Here is a 13,455-nt window from a genome sequence, read left to right as displayed (position 1 = left end):
AATGGCACAGTCCTGGACTCCAGCCTCACCTTATAGGTCTATCTGGGGGGCGATCTCATTTGGAATTAGTTTTCTTTGGCTCAAACCATATTAGGAAAAGCAGATGATTGTTGTTTATAAATCCCAGTCATACGTGTGCCAAGACTCACAAGTACCTGTCATCCTGTCAGGTCTGACAATTTGGCGCCAAGAGAAGTCCAAACAAATCAGATTCTGGTTCCTGTAATTTTAGTGAAACGTGATGGACTGCACTCTTCTTCAAGAGCACAAGAAAAAACAGATAGGCCTACATGTGCTGAAGACCATGTTTGGCCCATAGACTTGAAGCTGACTTTTTGACACTTTTACTAGAAAGAAATGTAAATCTTCAGTTAATGTAAAATTTGTTGTAAATACAAAATGGAGCAAATAAATGAACCCAATCGCAGTAACTGCACTCTGGCTTGGCTCTTGGCTCAAGAAGTCACGGTCACATTTATTGCAAACTCTTTCACAGAGCAGCCAACTACACAGCTAATGCAATAGAGCTGAAACTAGATGGAGAGAAAGCCACAGGCTAGCCATAGCTAAGGCTAAATTTACTTATTTTTATCCCTAGCACTCTCTGGCAAATATCAATTTTGATGAACTGACATCTTGGTAATTCAGTTTTTGAAAGAAACATGACTAAATGAGACAGTAGCTAAATCTAGTCATGAGGCCAGTTTGGCTAAACGTTAACTAGCCTAGCTTAACAGAGTAGCTAACTGCCGTGTCAGCTTCTGACTCTTTTGAATTCATGCAATTAGTTGTATTAAATACAACACTATACCTACTGTGTGCTATAGTAGTAAACTACCTGCAGAAAACAATAGTGCAAACTCTATTATTTAACAAACTACTAGTCTAGTACAGCCTATGAATGTAGCTATTACAAAATAAAAGATAAGACAAAATGCACACACGCTGCATATGCAATTTATATAATCATAAACCTGACAACAGATGATAGAAACTCATTTTTGGGTGCTTAGTTAAATCACATTGTATTGTGTTTGAAGAAACACCTCATTCTCAGACCTGTAGGCCTACAGCAGTTAGTTTATCAAACTGAACCGCCATGCAGCAAAAGATACCGAATGTGTTTAAAGAAATTAAACAGAGGGCTGCAAACACATTCAGTGACTGCAGGCGGCTTACGTCAGATTTCACAGTGAAGATAAAATGTCAACTGTGCTGGAGAGGCAGATTTCAATAAATAATGCATGTTGGCTTTTCCCCCTTCATTCTGTGTGTAACATGCAGAGAAGTGGTACAAATGAGTGAACAATATTCTAACCAGATGTGAGCAAGATCTCAGCAGTATAGTCAAGTTCACAGTGAGCACCGTTTCTCCATGAGTGAGTGAGCAGAGCTACGCACATTTTGAGATCAGACTCTAAAATGAGGACCAATATGTGACATAATTTCATTTTTCTGACCCAGTTTGACCTCAAGAATTCTCCATGAAAATTGGTTCCTTGACTTTTGACGCAACCAAACGATACTGACCTGTATCCACTCTCTGACGGTGTCATCTGAGGGCGTCCAGCCGTTCTCCTGGTAATTGAGACGTGAGCGTTCAGGGGACCAGTTGGAGTTGTACTGCGAGGAGGCGCTGATCTGGTCTGAAGAAATTTCCCCCGACCCCATGCCCAGTGGCTCCATACAAGCAAAATCTGCCAAAGACAGAGAAACTCCATTAAGAGCTCAAATTTTGCTTTTTAAGTTTTGTATCATTCATTTACTTTATTGTATTTATCTTTTTGCATTGATAGATAAAGAAAAGTAGATCTCCCAAAAAGGTCTTTGTCATAGCAAATGGAATCACACAATTAACAATGCTGACATTATCACTCCCACAAGGAACAGAGTTGGATCTAATTCCAGCCATGGCCATCTTAATACTTTTAATCTATCATCTTTATACTATTAAAAATAAAATGGTGGCCTGTGTGTCTTGAAATACCACTGGACATGAAGTTTATGGTCTTAAACACATCCCAGGGTGGTCCAAATTATCAACAAACAAAGGAATGTGTTATCAAAACTGCCTCTTTATTGAATTTTAAAAGTTTATTACACACATCATTAGCTTGATGAACTGAATTTCTGTATTTTTCTCTCCACCTTGTCATTGCTAATGGCTGAATTTATTATTATTATCATAAAACCCCAGAACTGGGGTTTTAAAAAAAACACCTCAAGTCAAAATCATTAATTCATGTTTGGGAAAAATGCTCATTTTGTGTCTGACTAGTGAGCTTTGTGATTATAGTGTCAGCCAGACACCCATTGTAAAGTGTCTGTCCCTGCTGGGCACGGCAGTCAGTCACAGTAGTAAAGGAGTAACAGCCACAGGAGTTACAGCTCCTGTGGTGGCACTTTAGAGGTCGTTAGATGACACTGGATGTTGTACAGTATCCATACATTCATACACTTGCCGTATGTGCAGACATTTGTGTCATACACAGAGAAAATACACACAAACCTACACAGTCACCAAAATCGCTGCTAATGTCATGCTGTAATTTAGCTGATTTTCATTTTTTCTTTTTAACTAAAGGATAATACACTCCTGTCCTCTGTGGATGAAGAAAGTTCTGCTCTCCTTTGGGCTTAGGAAACTCTTTCAAAACAGCATTTGGATAAACTCAAGCTACATGTCAGTATCTCTGAGGAGGCAGTGTCCACTCTAACAGCAGGGGAGCATGGGGAAGGAAGAGGGAGGGGGGGGGGGACAAAAGGAAACGTGAGTTTGTGTGTGTGTGTGTGTGTGTGTGTGGGAGGGCTGCCTGGAGACACAGGGTCTGCCAGACTGACACAAACACACTTACATCATTCCACAAATAAATTAGGGAGAAGGTTTGCTTGCGACATCACCAAAAGACTGCAGAAAGCTTGTTTTTTATGCTCATCAATATTTGTTAACTTGACAATTTTCAGGCCCAAATCTTCCAAATCCAGAAGAGTACCCTTGCCAGAAATCGCTCTGAAACTGCAGACAATGAGAGAGTAAAAAAACCTCTGGATAGCAGCCAGCTGATACATCAGTTTATCTTTAAATTCTCTCACTTCTCTGTTTTCTATCTGGCCTTAGCCTCCTATCCAAAAACTTCTCTTTTGCTCTTTTCTAATTTCAATTCCTGAGACAACCTCCATTTCTCCCTCACAGCAGGCATGAGGGACAAACTTCAACCCCGTCCCTCTACCTCTTCATGTAAAAAGAAAGAAAGGACGCAAACTGACACCCCAAGCGATCGTTCAGCTGATCAAAGGCCCTGCTGGAGGCCATTTCTGATGCTGATGCCCGGGACGGAGCGAGAGACGACTGTAAATTCACAGAGTTTGATTCCTCAGAGGCTGTTAGCAAAGATCCTGCCTGAATGGAAGTTCTTTCTGAACATTATAAGAGGATGAAGGCACATCATTGATATGAAAAGCAGGCAAATAGAAGATAAAAGGCTGTTTATAGCAGTGGTTCCCATTCATTTTTGTCAGATGTACCTCCCTCCCAAGCCCTGTCAGATGAACTCATGTACATAATCAACACCGCCCATGATGTTCCAAATGTGTTCCTTTCAATGGATTTTTAATTGGCTCTTTTTGACACTATTATATAATATTTTTATAAAATTTAACTGCTGTTTAAGTGTTGTAGGCCTACTACCACTTGGAGTGGTTGAAGCTGAACATTTTAGTCTTTTTCTTTTAGCTAACAAAGTGTTTATCCATTACTTCTTGCTTGTTATATTCCAACCATTTTTTCAGTTCACATGTTACAGCTGACTCAATATGTTAACACTTCTTTTCTAATCAAAGCATAATTTAAATTTTTTGTTTCAAATTAGTTGAGCTAAAATCTTTCCAAGCACCCCCAGGCAACTGCTGAAGTACCCTTGGTTTGGAATCACTGGTTGATAGCATCAGAGTGGTTGTAGAAATGTGATGTGGTTTGACAAGAGGCTTTGAATCAATCTGCCAAATCTGCTCAGTTGGGGGTCTGTAGGCAAAGTAATTGTGTATGTGTGTGTGTGAAAGAGAGTGTGTTACTTAAACTAATATAATTAGAGCTTTGTCTAGCACCAGCTGCTCTTAGCCATCCCTGTTAAGACTAGAGGGACAGATTTAACTGACACACACACACACACACACACACGCATACAGTACAGGGATATTTGGTACATGTAGGTGACATCCATGTATTATCACCTTGTCATGAACATCAGATAGCACACACACACACACGCGCATGCATACAACCCAACAACACCCGTGTATTCTGCCCATGGCAAAAACAAACAAGACAACTGAAAAAACAGCGAAGATAATTACTTTGACCCCCCCTCTTGAAAACGTCTACATAGATGTGTGAATAATAAACATTTTCCAGTGCAGTGCACGTGTGATCGTTGAATCATGTGGTATTGAATATAATATACAAATCACATCAATTCATTTTAAAATGAAAGGTAAAGAAAGCTTTACAATAATTGACATGGAACAATTTACACAACAACTTTTTGTCAATGTTTGTGTTTCTAATTTATCATAATGGAGTTTGAACATTTAAATACCAATATATGTGCATCTTAACTGGATATCTGAACCTCAATTTGTAAGCCAACATGGACAAGAAGTCCTTGCTCAAACTTAACATTTGATATGATCGAAAGCTCCAGAACATCAAGTGAGTGCCACTGTGTGCAGTTGGGATGTAAATCTCAATGTAAATCTTCAGATAAAGGATAATTCTGAACAAAAATATGTATAACTGATTTTAAAGTCTTTTGTTCATTTCTCCCAAAGTGCCCATGTTAGCCACTGTGGGACCTTAGGTAAACTCAACTCTGTACACACACTCACATTCCAAAACAGGGGCGACTGGTGTTGAGGTTAGAGTGCAAGAAGCATACGGAGCAACATAACTTAAATCTCTACAGGCATTCCAACAAGGACACACTCATGCAGACAAACAGCCTTTTTTTTTTTTTAAAGAACAAGTGGACATGTGAAAAAGAAGTGGATCTATAACCAAGCATGTGATGTTATCTCGTGATAATATCCTGATGTGTGAAATCTGCCTAATGCGTTGTTCAACAGGAGAAGATAAGAATATAAACCTTTTTTTTTAAAATCAGAACCAAATCACATGTTAAATTTCAACCATAAGATAAGATTAAATATACACGGCTGTGTAGTCAAATTCAGATTCTGATATTTTAAAGTTCAAGCTTGAATCAAAAAGTAGCCGCAAACAATTCCTACTGTTGGTTTTATCTTGCAGACAACACCACATGGACAGTAACAAGAGGCAGCAAATAGACATGGACAAGCCAAAAAAGTTGGGAGACAGTAGTAGTTGTGTTCAAATTTACTGGACTGTAAACCGTTGACATTTAATAGCTAATTGTAGCAATCAGTAGTTAATCACCAGAAAATCTAATGACAACAATTTTGATAATCGACTACTTTCAGCCACTTAAAAAGGCAAAAATGCCAAACCAGTTTTAGCTTCTCAAATGTGAGGAATTGTTTGTTTTCTCTGTTTCATAGGATTGTAAATGTAACATGTGGCCTTTGGACTGTGGTTCAGACAAAACAAACAATTCTGCGACCTGGCTCATGTGACCTTGGAGTCTGGGAAATAACGATGCCCATTTGTCATTATTTAATGGCATTTCACGGATAAAAGATGCATCTTACGATAATTAACAGACTAACTGATAGAAATAAAATTGTAGTCCTTGTGGAAAGTACTCAGGAGGGGTATCATGTCTTTTTCTTCCCCTTAACTCAGTACACAGCTGATTACAAGAAGCAAGCACATGATGTGATGGTTTTACGAAGTAAAAAAAGGCTCTGCTGCATCCTTTTAAACCCTGAAGGAGAAATTCTCTTTCTGCTTGCCTTACTTTCAACATGGAGGTCAGAGGTCAAAGGTCACATACAGATCGGCTCCTATAGAGCTGGAAGAGATTCAGCGATTTTCTAAAGGACACTTAGGTTGAAGCTGATGGACAAACCACTTCTGTTTACTGTCAGAGGTCATCAACAGTAGATGGGACAATTTATACATCTGCAAAGGTATTATTTCAAACCGCACAAGGCAAAAAAGACACAGAAACACCCTGAAAATTAACCCTGGTCCTTCTTAAAGCCAGAAGACATATGTACCCCCCCCCCCCATTTCTCATCACTAATCCAGCTGCTCACCCTCATCTTCATGTCCAGGGGGGAGGCTCCTCTCTCGGATGGTGTAGTTGGCAGAGAATCCCTCTCTGGCGATGGCGTTGTCAGTGGTGATGGTCATGGACAGGATGCCAGTGTAGGAGATCACACGGCCCGGGGACGTCTGGCCACAGTACCGACCAATATGGGGTCCCACTGGGGGAGGAAGGGGGGTGGGGAGGAAGGGTAAGAGAGAGGCAGAAAGGAGGCAGGAAATGAGGGAGGAGAAGAAGGGAATAAGGAAAAAGAATGGGGGACAAAGAGGAGGAGAGGCCAGAGGAGAAAGTGGGAAAAAGGAAAGCATAGCAGTAGTAGTAGTAAAGTAGCAAAGAGACAAAGGAAGAGGGAGATGGAGCAGGGGAGGGGGAGAAAAAGGAGTCAGCTTCATCACTCATCGAGTGTTTTTATTATTCTTTTTGTCCTTCTCTGCCCTCACTGTCCTGGGAAATGTTTCGTGACTTCGGGCAAAAACACACAAGCTTGAGACTTTGTTTTTTATTCTATCTACACAGAACCCAAGTTTAATAAAAAAAATGTGAATAAAAAGCCCCCCAAATTCAAAGCCAGCATGTTTAATCTGCTGTTGTGTTCAGAGTCTGCAGACAAATACAATGAGCAGCCGATCCCCTGTCAGCTCCAATCTCCCACCTCTCATGAGTGATGTGGCACCTTTGAGACAGGAATAAAGGTGAGATGACAGGTGGCAAAAACACTTATTTCCAAAATATATTGCATTGCCACTTATTATCCCAACACTATATATAAACTGTATTGATATGAAATCATATCAGGTACAGCAGAGAATAACCCTTTTATCTCAAGACAGTGTAGAGTACTGTGTTAAATCTGTCTGTTTTGTCCTCCTGTTAGCTCTCAAGAGTCCAAATTCTTAAATTAAGATTTATTAAGAACTCAAGACTTCTTGTAATGGAATAACTGACATCAGTTATTATATAAATGGCATAATATTGTTTTTTTAAATGGAAAAAGTTGTTCTCAGATGATCAGATGCAGTGTTGTGAGAGGAGTGTACTGCAGATAGATGAAAATTGGATTTTCATGCCTCAAAAGAAACCCATAATGGGCCGAAAATATGGTTATTGATATTAAGTCAGAAAATTCTGACTCTGAGTACACTCATGGCTAAAGAAACAAGATCAGAAGATCAGAAGACCAGATAAAGAAACAAGATCAGAAGACCAGATAAATATAGAATTAGTTTAAACATCCAATGAAGGTTGAGGTCAAGGGCAACAGTTGCCCTCTTGGATAACTATGACCTGAACTTCACAGACACCAATTAGTTTAAAGAAAGCCTCCAATTTAAACCAAAATCTATATTTATTTATTATTATTATCATTTACAATGTGACACTGTACTGCTGGAGATTTTTCTTTCAGAAAAAGAGATGCTGACCTCTCTTACGCCAAATATAACAATAAAACACGATGGGGCACAAAGTGGAGCTAACATCAACTGTAACAACATGATTTTCTTACATGCAGCACACAGTGACAGACTTAGTGTCTTAACACTGTGAGTGCTGACGTTGCTGCCTGCCCACAGTTTGCTGGCCATTTCATCCTGTTCTTATCTGTGAGAAACACTGCCAGGCATGTGGTGCCTCCTGTCTCATAGAGATACTGTATCTGCAGCCTCTAGAGGACTCGACATTCATTGCAGAGTGAAGTCATACATGTTACAAAATTTATACTTTTCCTTCAGCTTGGAGGCAAAACAACCAAAACCTTACACAAGGCAGTCACATTGGAATGCTGAGCTTTGGTAATCTGGCGGATTATGTTTATCAGTTACAGTTTAAAGCAGGTTGTCGATTATCTGTGACGGATTACATTTTGAATTAATTCAGCCTTATCTGAGGTGTGAAATGTTTTCACTGTGAGGCTGTCGTCGACGCGATCAGCTTTAAAATGGAAAAATCCTTCAAGCAATATGGCTGCATTTACATTTATTTAGGAGATGGTTATATCTTCTCAGAAGAAGATTCAATTCCAGCATTTCAACTTATAAACAATAGTAGGTAGGACTGTAACATAAAACAAATGCTTTGGCAACCTTGAAAACAGCTATTTAATTAAAAAATATCAGTACCAGGCACAACTGAGCAAAGTCTACCCACTGTTTAAAGCATAAATTGTCGCTAAGAGCTTTGGAAAAACCAAATATGTGAATATCATGACAATAATTTCCTCTGTCAAAAAGGAAAATGCTATAAAGGAGTCACAACTCTTCATTTAGGGTATTTATAAGTCTCATTGTTTGCCACTTTAAATGATTTTTTTTTGTGAACAAATGTGAAAAGAATGAATTGTCTTCTTCTTCTTCCAATGCTTTTCCGAGGAAATAAATCCAAAAATAATGAGCCCTTGATGTTTGTTTGTCCGGTGAAATCCTAACAGAAAAAGAAAATCCATTTGAAGAACAGATTTACACCTCCAAAGAAAGAAAATGATGGGAGGGTCTGGTATTTGTGTTAACACTGCGAAAGCGTTTGATGGGATGAAAAACTACATCCTGGTCTTCGCCCTGCCGCAGAGATGCTTTGTTATCTGCGCTGACACACATGTTCGCTCCGCAAACACAGCAATACAGGGCTTTGAAGCATCACACACCAACACGCACATGCATTCATGCAAACAGACACACCTGAATGCACACACGCACACACAGATCATTTGACAGGAAAAGCCCTGGCATGTTATGTATGCTGGCATGGCTTTAAAGTGTATGTCACTGTCTATATACCTGTGCCAGTCTTTGTGTCCCTCATGTTCCCATGCCAGTCTCCTCCCTGGCAATCATCAGGCAAAGCTTTGGGCACAACAGCGATTATTGTGGGCATGCTGGCAGACTACTCCGGCCTGTCCAAGGTATGTAGCTCTCACCATTATCTGCACACTGTACGGCTAATTAGACAACAATGGAAGCCGAGAAACGCTGTCCAAATGAGGGAAGGAGTGTGAACAGAGGGTAGAGCAGGATGCGTCTCTGTCATTCATGTGCAAAGAGCTAATTTTCCAAAAGTGGTTGGTGAGGGAACAATGCGCAATCTGTGAATCTGTGAAGGAGTCTCTTTCAGTACATCCTGTGTGCACAGGAGGATGACTTTCAGTAAAAGACTGAGTAACAGCTGAGCCAGCGTCTGTATGCTAAAGCAACATTTTGACATTTTGGGCAATATACTTATTGTCTTCCTAGTGAGCTTGAAATGTGCTAGTAGTATTTTATTATTATTATTTTTTAACCTACTTTTTTAACCTACTAGCACCTTTTGTATTTGTAGTTTAGAGTAGTGATCAAATCAAATTCTTCTACAGATTCTTGTGTTTTCAGAAACCTTCAGGTGTCTCCAGCCACATTTTTTTTTCAAATGTTTTAAAAGTCCAGAAGAACCTACTGAAAAATGTGTCCACTCTATGCCTTTCAAATTTCAGAGTCAATGAAGAACTCAACAAAAATAGCTAAGGTGGACAGAGTGGACCCCCTGTATATCCAGCCAATCAGAGCAGAGTACATCATCACCCACCTGTGCCAAATTCCTGCTCATGACTAGAAAAAATAAGTGCTAAAATCTCTTTTAAAGTGTAATATGCAACCTGTTGAAGGATTTGTCCAGCTTTTGCTTATATATGCACAAAATGTTTAAGTTGTCTCCCCGATCCAAACAACTGAAAACACGTAGCGCTTCCCACTTTCCCTACTCCCCTACTTGAGCTCACATCTTCCTCTTGTCTTTATCAATCTATTTTTTGCCTCTGCCTTCTGCTTCGCCTCCATTGCTCAATCCGAGCTCGTCCCACCTGCAGGGAAGTCATCCATCCTTTGTTCTCCTCCCTCCTCCTCCCACATGTCTCTGTCTGTATCTCTGTTTTCTGTCAACATCTGCAGGGGGAAGCCGTCCCCAGCACTTCTCATCCTTCTCTTCTTTCTGCTGCTTTGCAGCTCCGCATACTTCTCCTCTGCATCTGCATCCCATTTTCCCTCTTCTTACCCTCCACCTGTGGAGAGGCAGTCCTGTTTTTTCTCCTTCAGTTCTTTCACCTTCATCTTTTTTTTGTCTGACGCTGGCATTTTTATCTCACTGCTCTATCTTGGTAGTGAATCAGTTTCTATCAATCAGTTCTATTTTTTGAGAGTGCCTCTGAGTTCATATATGCTTCAAAAATTGCAGACGGAAATACCCCTTTGCACTTTTTATGGCATGTTTTGACCAAGTTTTGTTTATTACACAGGGTCTCAAGCTGAAAAAAACCTAGAAAGTTCATAAAATGCTTATGAAGTTTTTTTTTTCCGTGTAGCTATAGATGAGGGCATAATTACCATCTTGCATGTGGATGTTTAAGTAAGTTTTAACAGTCAAAACATTAACAACTTCAAGTTGTAGCATCATAATTTTGCACTTCTTTTGGCTCAAGGTGACACCAGCAAGTTCTTTTCTTTCTTTTAAATTTTATTAAATTAGAAATGTTTGCTTGATTCAGCTAGGAGCTCATGTTTTACACTCTCAGACTCTGTGCCACCACTCATCTCAGCCTGAGCTAAAACCCTCTCCTCACCTGCAGGGGAAGCCGTCCCAGATCTCCAGCCAGTCGTATCGGCAGAGGGCGCCCGGCGGCGGCGTGGTGTCGGGCTCCATGTCAAAGCTGTCAAACTCCACCACGATCTCAGACATCTTGGGGGCGAAGATCATGAAGGTGCAGTCCAGGTTGTTGGGGTACTTCTCAGGGAAACCCGGTGTCTTGATGACGCCTCTGGGAGCCGTAAAGTTCCTGGAACATTCTGGACCTACGAAGCGAGAAGATACTGATGGGTTTTTAAAGTGTCAAGATGTGTTTGGACAGAGTGAGTAATTCTCACTCGGACAGGGGTCGGGGTCATAACGTGTTCACACATTACTTTCACATTGAATAACACCTTGAGCACTTTTTGCAGCCTTTGCTTAGTACAGAATGAGCGGTTTGGGGTCTTTGAAACAGAATAAAAGGTATTTCCAGCACACATTTTAAAACTGCATAGATACAAAATGAATGTTGAATCTACCAGAATATCCTTTAAAAGAAAAATTTGTGCCTGCTTGGGTTGTTCTTTTTAGTCTGTGTTCTATGTTGTTGACCTTTTTTGTCTGTTTTCCTGCTGCAAAAATAAGGATTTAGACATTTTGGAAACGCACACAAACTAAGCTACTGTCAGTTTTTTAACCTTTCTGGGTGTCTAAAATGTTGGCAGACTGAAACACTTTTGCAGCTGTGACTTCACTGGAATAAAATATTTGCTTTAACTGAGTCTTTGAGTCTTAAAACTAGATTTTCTCCTAAACATTGCGGGAATTCGCCGAAAAATCTTTCAATTTCCAGTTGACAGTATCACATGAGAAGATCCTAAAATAAGAAAAACCACATCACTGGCTCCTGATAAAACGGCCAAATTGTTTAAAAAAAAAAAAGATAAAAAGACCCCAGTTGAATCTTTGAGAAGCAGTAACAGACTCAATGACTAGTTAACATTTTCTTTAAACAGAACCTTTGTTTTATTGACAAAACCCATGTCATCTCCATCCACTCAAACCAATTGGCCCCCTCCCGTCGGAGCCGTCTGTGTCTGTGTTTTGACTGGGGTGGGGTGTTGCTCACAGTGCCAGACACTGAGGGGCTGTTTACAGGGGCTGATCCCGGTCAACAAACAACAACACACACAGATGCACTCAGAGACAGACAAATACAACCCTATTAGCTCATTAGACATGTCCAAATGCGCACGCACACTACCCTACATAATCATTCAACCACAACCTCATAATTTGTGTTCAGTGCTGTTATGTACTTTGTGGATTGACTGTGTGTTAATGCTCTGTGTCAGTATTATCTCTGAAGCATTTTAATAATTTGAATGAGGCAGTGAAGATTCCTGTAAAATCCTATGTTGATTAAGGAAAGACTTTCATTTTGAAGGGTACAGGTATATGATGGGGTATATTTTCACATTGAATTTAATCACCTTCTCATTAAGTTAATGTTGCTTTTCTTCTTGTCTTGAAAGCTTGTTGTTGTAGAGTGTACTGCTGAGACCAAGTTGGCACTTAAATCATGATGTTACACAGGCACAGAGAGAATTATGCAGAAAGCCTATAAATGCTTTGTTTCACAACAACTGCAGTTGCAGATGATGGTGCCTGCTTAAAGAAAGTCTAAGGAAGTGTGATCCTTTTCTTTTACACAACGCAAAACAGAATTACATCCACTGTGGTGGCATGAAAAACCTCATAATTCCTCATAAGCATCACAAGCTCTTTTGGATTGTAGGATAATGAAATAAAGTCTTTTCAAACCAAACATTCACTATGCAGCATCAACACATGACATAAATGTCTCCGGATAAAAGTACAAACAGAGCGGCTGGTGAACGCGACAGCTGTTATGTCACTGTCGTTGTTTCTCCACAAGCTGTTTTCTCCACAGTCACATCCACACCGTCAATACTGCTGAAGAAAAAATCCCTGCGTCGGCTCGCATCAGTCAACTGCCGGCTGGAAGTTCACACCTCTCCTGTCGTAAAGTGACATGAGCGAGTTTACAAGACGGTGACTGATCACGGTGGAGGGAGGACGACGTGAGGCGTGGACGAGGGTCAAGCATCCCTTGGAGGCACGAGACATGTGTGTGTGTGTGTATGTGTGCTTGTGCCTCTGTGTGTGTGTACTGGGGGTGGGGGTCGTTATGTTGCCAGGCCAGATGTGACCTGCATTTTATCTGAGCATGCCATGAATGCACACACACAGAAACACAGAGAGACACACACACTCCCGTGGACCCCTTGCAGTTGACACAGGTGGTGTCATTAAAAGGGCGACATGATAAATGATGTGGAAGGGCTGAGGCAGGCTTCGATCCTGCTCAGCTGGCCCACTTTCCACTGTGTGTGTGTGTGTGTGTGTGTGTGTGTCAAATGTGCAGATGGGTTGAGTAAATCTACGCTTTATGAGAAATGTATGTCTATGAAATTAATGTGATTTAAGCTCATGCCTGGAAAAATAAAAACTAATAATGCAAAGACATTTTTTGCTAACATGCGTTACTCTGAGAACTGAACCTCATGGGCCCCTGTAGGTAATCTTTTGAGCCAGCTGATTCTTTTCAGAGCGTTTTTGGATGAGTGCACAGAGCACCTTTTGATCTGAAGACAAGCAA

At 40.4% G+C, this 13,455-nt stretch overlaps 1 pseudogene; it reads right to left on the bottom strand.

Moving 5' to 3' along the window:
• LOC119901712 overlaps positions 1 to 13,455 on the bottom strand; it is a 74,470-nt pseudogene that overhangs the window by 32,691 nt on the left and 28,324 nt on the right.

Source organism: Micropterus salmoides, unplaced genomic scaffold (assembly GCF_014851395.1).
Source record: "Micropterus salmoides isolate LMB-PRFRI ecotype aquatic unplaced genomic scaffold, ASM1485139v1 Ms_hic_scaffold_14, whole genome shotgun sequence".
Lineage (NCBI taxonomy): Eukaryota > Metazoa > Chordata > Actinopteri > Centrarchiformes > Centrarchidae > Micropterus > Micropterus salmoides.
This window is presented reverse-complemented; position numbering and strand designations above follow the sequence as displayed.